The sequence below is a fragment of the Silene latifolia genome, chromosome Y, assembly GCF_048544455.1.
Source record: "Silene latifolia isolate original U9 population chromosome Y, ASM4854445v1, whole genome shotgun sequence".
Classification (NCBI taxonomy): Eukaryota; Viridiplantae; Streptophyta; class Magnoliopsida; order Caryophyllales; family Caryophyllaceae; genus Silene; species Silene latifolia.
In genome coordinates, this window is record NC_133538.1 from 295,799,988 (window position 1) to 295,806,591 (window position 6,604).

At 38.3% G+C, this 6,604-nt stretch overlaps 1 non-coding gene across 1 annotated transcript; it reads right to left on the minus strand.

The window, feature by feature from the left end:
* Nucleotides 1-2,944: 2,944 nt before the first annotated feature.
* LOC141635124 (small nucleolar RNA R71) lies at nucleotides 2,945-3,051 on the minus strand. Its single transcript, XR_012539829.1, has one exon. It is a non-coding gene; the product is annotated as a small nucleolar RNA R71 (small nucleolar RNA).
* Nucleotides 3,052-6,604: the final 3,553 nt, after the last annotated feature.

Below are 6,604 nucleotides of genomic sequence, written 5' to 3' on the forward strand. Positions count from 1 at the left end.
CAAATGACAATTGACAATTGAGATTGCGCATGGTTTCCGACAAAACCATAATCAAAACACATTAGGATGGTTAAGTTACAATTGTGGCTATGTTATTTAAGAAATACATTTTTTAGAATCGTTCTAGGCAATAAAGAACAATGAGAAATATTTACAACGGAAATTGAGTACACTTGCAATCATGGGATGTGCAAGAGGGATGAGTCCCGCACACTGTGAAAACAGTGGGAGGTATTTTAAGGCAAGAAAGCCTATGTCTAGATTGGATCTAGACACGTACTCAGAAAGTTTTGTAATGCAAATGTATACATTACGAAAGGAAAACAAGTATGTAGCAAGGTTGAGCAAGGAGTTGCTAAGACCTACTTACAATGCCTATTCATAGGCTTAACATGATGAGTCATGTCATTTCAATTGGATTGAGATGAACAACTACATACAAGATCAAATTAGATTATAGAATATGAAATAATAATCAGGCATTGACTATTCATATGTGATAATCGCATTTGTCGTTCGAGTTTTACTTTAAAACTCTTTTATTATACTTTGTTACATCAAAACGGGTTGTATAACGATGTTGAACCCCGTTAAAGTGAACCCGAATTAACATAGTATTCGCCCATAGTCACTTGTATGAGGTGACGTCTCGAAGTGACTAGAGTGTGATGCGATTGATGGCAAGTTCAAGCTCCATAGAGTCATGTGAGATGACTAGTCGATCACATAGGCATACTGTTAGGAACAGTTTGTCGGGCAGTGACCGCTTATAGAGTTCTGGCAAATTTATAAAGCCTGGTCGTGGCGAGAGCTACAATAGTTTTCTAATGAGTCAGTTCTTTTGACTAAAGAATGTTCGCCTAAGGTGGCATGGTTTCATATTAACTTTGATTTATGTTCCTACGACCTTCGTAAATGGGGTCAAATGGGCATATTTTGGGTTATGATGGTTGTGGCTAGTCGAAGGGAATAGTGCGATAGGAATTGTCCCCCCCCCCCCTGTCAGGGTTAAAACAATATCTCAGGGCCACTCGAGGAGTAATGAACTGGAAATGCGTGGCCACGCTCGGAAGGTATCTATGGTAGATAATTCCGGTCAATCAGTTATTCTCCAGATCGAGGAAACCACTCTCGATGTGATCACTTGCAAGTACGACCTGAAAGACACCTTGCATTGAGTGGGAGATAGTAATAGGACAAGAGAATTGGTGACGCACACTTGTCGAGGAAAAGTGGGAGATTGTTGGAGTGTCCCCGACAATAATGCGATCACAATTGTTGATCATGATGATCACATGTTTAAATCTCATTTTAAGAATACGTAAGGGATGATTCAATTATATAGTCAACTGACCAACATTAATCGGTAACGATTGGCTTGCTAGAGTTTGACGTTACTGTCGTGGGATGGTGATGGTTAAGTTGATCCCTTAAGGTCACACCTAAAGGATGATACCCTTATCTGTAAAGTTGATTAATTGTATGACGATACAAGTTGATCAATTCCTTAAAACTGAACAATTCAATTGTGAGAGAGAATATTATTTCTTATTGTAATGAGAATAAATACGATTTATTTTATTAATAAAAATGCTTTATTACTAAAATTATTTATTGTTTGAGAAACAATAGAGATGAGAATGGATGGTTGATTATAATTACAAGATGTTGTGAATTATAATTAAATGACCCATTTTATTTATGTGATCAAGTATAACTAGTCAATTTGTTATATGTAATTTAATTAATTTATAAAATGATATTTATGTGATAAATATGCATTAAATTAATTAATAACATGTATCATACTACATGTGACATATTGTGTGACAAATGACAAATTGACAAAATAAAATGGTGGTCCATATTATGTGAATGAACCAAAATGGAGGGAGTATTTAGTGGATTGTGGTTTATATTATTTTACGTGATAAATAATATATTATTATGGCTACTGTAGACTAGCCTTACAAACCTACACTACTTTCTTACACACCTACATATTTAGAAAAGAGAAAAAGAAAAAGGAGATGCCATATTTTGGCATATTCCCTTCCTCTTTCACGGTTCCCTTCCTTTTTATGATGGGAATTTGTTCTCATTTTGTCTCTAACCATTCATTAATATTCACATGCATTCATCTCTCTTATTGTTGTTCATCTTTCTCTAAAAACTTGAGAAATGATGATCCAAATTATTCAATCACATTACTAATATTATTAATGTAATATATGAGTATTAGTAATTAATTTTAAGGTAAACTACTAAACAAATATCTAGCACATATTATTTAGTAGAGATAAGGGATAATCTTGGGTGCAATCAAGAGGAGTGACTTCTATACTTGAAGTCTTTGGAGGATCATCCTACTACTCATCATAGCTCAAGAACAAGTGAAGGTAGGAGACTTTACTTGTGCCCATAAACCGAGATATTCAATGTAAGGAACCGGTTTTTCCTCTACACTTATTTATATGCTTTTCATGCATAAGATCCTTAAGTTTTTATGACTAAAACTTTAAACTAAAATATGTGATATTTAAAATATGATTTCCAACAAAATCAACCCACAATGCCTAAATTTTCATCACATTCCGTACCAACCGAGGAGAACCTACCCAATGGTACTCCCACACCACAACACTTAACCGGAAATTTCATTGCAAAATCCGCATTTATCCAATTAGTCGAAAGAAGCCAATTTGGGGGGATGCCTAGTGAAGACCCTCACTCTCACATGGAGACTTTTTGTGACTATTGTGATGCGATTTCACAAACCGGTGTGGCTCAAGACCAAATTTGATGGATCTTATTTCCTTTTTCTCTAATTGGCACCGCAAAACAATGGTTGAAAAGCCTTGATAAGACTACTCTTGGAATTGACTCTTGGAAGAAGTTGGCCCTAGCTTTCTACAAAAAATTCTACCCTCCGGAAAAGACTAACTTGCTAAGAGCTCAAATTACGGGTTTTAAGCAAAGGGATAAACAATCTTTGTATGAAGCTTGGGAGCGGTTCAAAGGAATTTGTCGCTCATGTCCTCATCATTGACTTAGCTAGTGGTTCTTGGTACAACAATTTTGGAATGGTCTTTATGAAGACTCAAGAAACATTCTCAACATGGGATCAAATGGTATGTTCACCGAAGTTGACGATAATCAAACTTGGAACAGGATTGAGGAAATGGCGGTCCATAATTCACAATATAGTAGACCTCGCAAGGCTACTAGAGGAGGAAAGCATGAAGTGGACTCTATTACTCAATTGGGTGCTCAACTTAGTGCTCATATTGATACCATTAACCTAAAGTTTGAAAAGGCTATGGCTAAACTTGAAGAAGCCTCAAAATCACCAAAGCATCATGTTAATGCCATGGTAGCATCTTCATCAATCCCAAGTGGGATATGTGAGAATTGTGGAATTTTGGGACATGACCAAAGTGAATGTAGGGGAACAAATGAACAAGTGAATGCTTTTCAAGCATACAAGAGTGGTACCCCTTATTCCAATTATTACAATAAAAACACCAAATTCCATCCAAATCTCTCATACAAAAGCCAAAATGTTCAAAACCCTCAACAAACATATACCCCACCTCCCATGAGAAACCAAAATCAAAGACCCTTTTTCAACCAAAACCAAGGTTACCAAAATCAAACTCCATACAATCAACAAAATGACCAAGGTTTTGATGTCCAAAAAGCGGTCCTCCAAATGCAAAAGAATCAACAAGAATTTTTAACTCAAATGCAAAAAGATAGCCAAGCAAAAGACATCACCATCAATAACATCCTAGCCCACACAAAAATGTTGGAAACTCAATTGACCCAACTAACATCTTCAAACTCTCAAAGACAAAAGGGGCAATTACCACCTCAAGGTAATCCCCCAAGACATGAAACGATTAATGCCATTCACTTGAGGAGTGGTACGAGATATGAAGGACCAAAGAAGTAAGTTGAGGATGAAGTTGTGGAAGCTAGTGACAAAGAAGAAGTTGTGCAAAACTCAAAGGAAGATGAACCAACAAAAGAAGAACTTTCAAAGAAAAGTCAAGAAAAGGCCAAGGAGAAAGAGCCCATCATGATTAGACTTCCATTCCCAAGTCGTCAAGCTAAGCCTAAGTTTGATGACCAACTTGGAAAATTCATGGAAATTGTGAAGAATTTGGAAGTCTCGATTCCTTTTACGGAATTAATCAATCACGTGCCGGCCTATGCAAAGTACATGAAGGACATCCTTACGAAAAAGAAGTCGATCCGAAAGTTTGAAACTATCGCCTACACTAAGGTGAGTAGTGCAATCCTTCAAGGGAGTTCACCTCCAAAAAAAAGACCCGGGAAGCTTCTCAATACCGTGTACCATTGGCGACACCACGATAAACAAGGCTTTGTGTGATTTAGGAGCAAGCGTGAGTGTTATGCCGTATTCGGTTAGTAAAAGGCTAGGGATGGGAGAGCTTAAATGTACCAACATCACACTCCAAATGGCCGATAGGTCGACGAAGACACTGTTAGGGATGTGGGAAGATGTTCCCGTGAGAATCGGCAAGTTCTTCATCCCGGTGGACTTTGTCATCGTTGACATGGAAGAAGACTCCAATATTCCGATCATCCTCGGTAGACCTTTCTTGCACACCGCGGGTGCGGTGATAGATGTGAAGCACGGAGAGCTTACTCTAGAAGTGGGAGACGAGACCATAACTTTCAATCTTGACAAAACCATGAGAGCTCGCCGTTTGCATGAACCATGCTTTATGGTTGATCACTATAGCCGGAAGGATGATAGGAAGAAGTCGGAATTCCAATGGAAAAAGAAAGTTGATGATGCTCCATTCAATGAGCAAGGAAATAGCAACAAAGAGAGCTTGAAAAGCTCACCTAAATCCAACAATGAAGAGGATGGCCTCATTGGCCAAAACAAGAAAGGAGGAGAGTTGTCTCTATCAACTCAAGAAATTTTTAATGATCAAGTAGACGAAGTTTGCGGTCTTTGGGATGATGAGTTCAAAGGGATATTTAATCCCTACATTGGTAATGTTATGAACCAAGACCATCACGGAGAACAACAAGTGCAAAGATCTATTAAGGACCTTTATCATGACAATGAACAAGCTTTCGACTACTTCTTCAAGGTGTTGAGTAACATCAACAACACCTTGAACATGCCCCCTTGACATCTCACATTGGATGAGAGTTTGGTGGAGTCCTCCCTAAACCACCATTTGTAAATATTCTAACTCCCTAACTTGCATTTCAATTTTTACATTGCATTTTTGTCATTTTTGGATTTATATTTTTGTGCCTTGATCAAGATATTCATCATTTTTTAGAGAAGTGAGGGAGGGACTTATGATTTTATTAATGGGTAGTGCTTTGACTTAGTGTGGGGATAGCAATTGCCTAGGCTATTCATGCCTTTGTAGTGCCGCTACAATGAAGAACACGAGAATTGAAGAATGAAAATGTTACGGGTTATGCAGTACCCACGGATGGACCTGAATCCGTGTGGACAAGGAAGAATCCGAGCGGCCAAAAAGGGAATCCGCTCGTCGTCAACGAATCCGGGAGTCCAGGATACAATCCACTCGTCTGGCTGAGCTGTAGAATTCAAATAAATGGTCTGTCACAGAATCCGAGCGTCCCAATTTAGAATCTGCTCGTCTGATTCTGGACGCTCGTCTTACAGAAAAGACGCTCTTCTTTCTGCTGTTGATTTTTAAGGTATCACCCTGTAACAGAATCCGAGCGTCCGTCTAGGAAGACGCTCGTCCCAATTTGAAGAATTCGCTCGTCTTTCCTGAAAGACGCTCATCCTGTGGCGTCATTTCCTGAAGCAAAACGCAAAGCATCCGAGCGTCCCAGCCCTTGGTCCGCTCGTCCCCTGCTGCTATTTGAAATATAACGGGTCTCTTACATCCTTTTTCCCTCATTCATTTTCATTTCTCCTACATTCAAACACTACCCAAAACCCAAAAACCCCAAAAACCCTCATCCTCTACATCAACAAAACCAAATTTCCTCAACCAAATTCAACAAAATCAAATCCAAACTTCCCCACCACAAAAATTAATCACTCCTTTTACAACAACAATTGATTTAAACACCAAAATCTTCAACTTTTGAGTCGATTTTTAAGATACAAAGCAACATTCTTTCATCTTAAATCGATTTGGGCATAACTAAAAATTGAAGATTTCAATCTTTCTTTGGTGTAATCGAGAATGGCAAGAACTAAAGGAGGTAACAAGGCACCCCCAAAGAAGACACTTTCAAAAAGGCAACAAAATCTTCAAGCAAAACAATTGTCAAAGGCATTGGTAGTCCATGAGGCAAGGTTGGAGGTTCAACAAGGTCCCCCTATGGAAGCTACAACATCTTGAACCTCCAACATCAACAACTCCGGTCATTGAGCAATTATCCAATTATCCGGAGGTAATTTTCACTTCCGACTCTCATAGGGATAAATTTGTTCTCTTTGCTAAGAAGACCATTATGCCTACAAAATTTATTTGTGAAGATGCTTTGACAAAGTTGGGTGTTCTTGAACAAACCAAAACCTTCTTTGAGGCTATGGGATTGGGTAAGTTGTTTACCATGAAAGAAT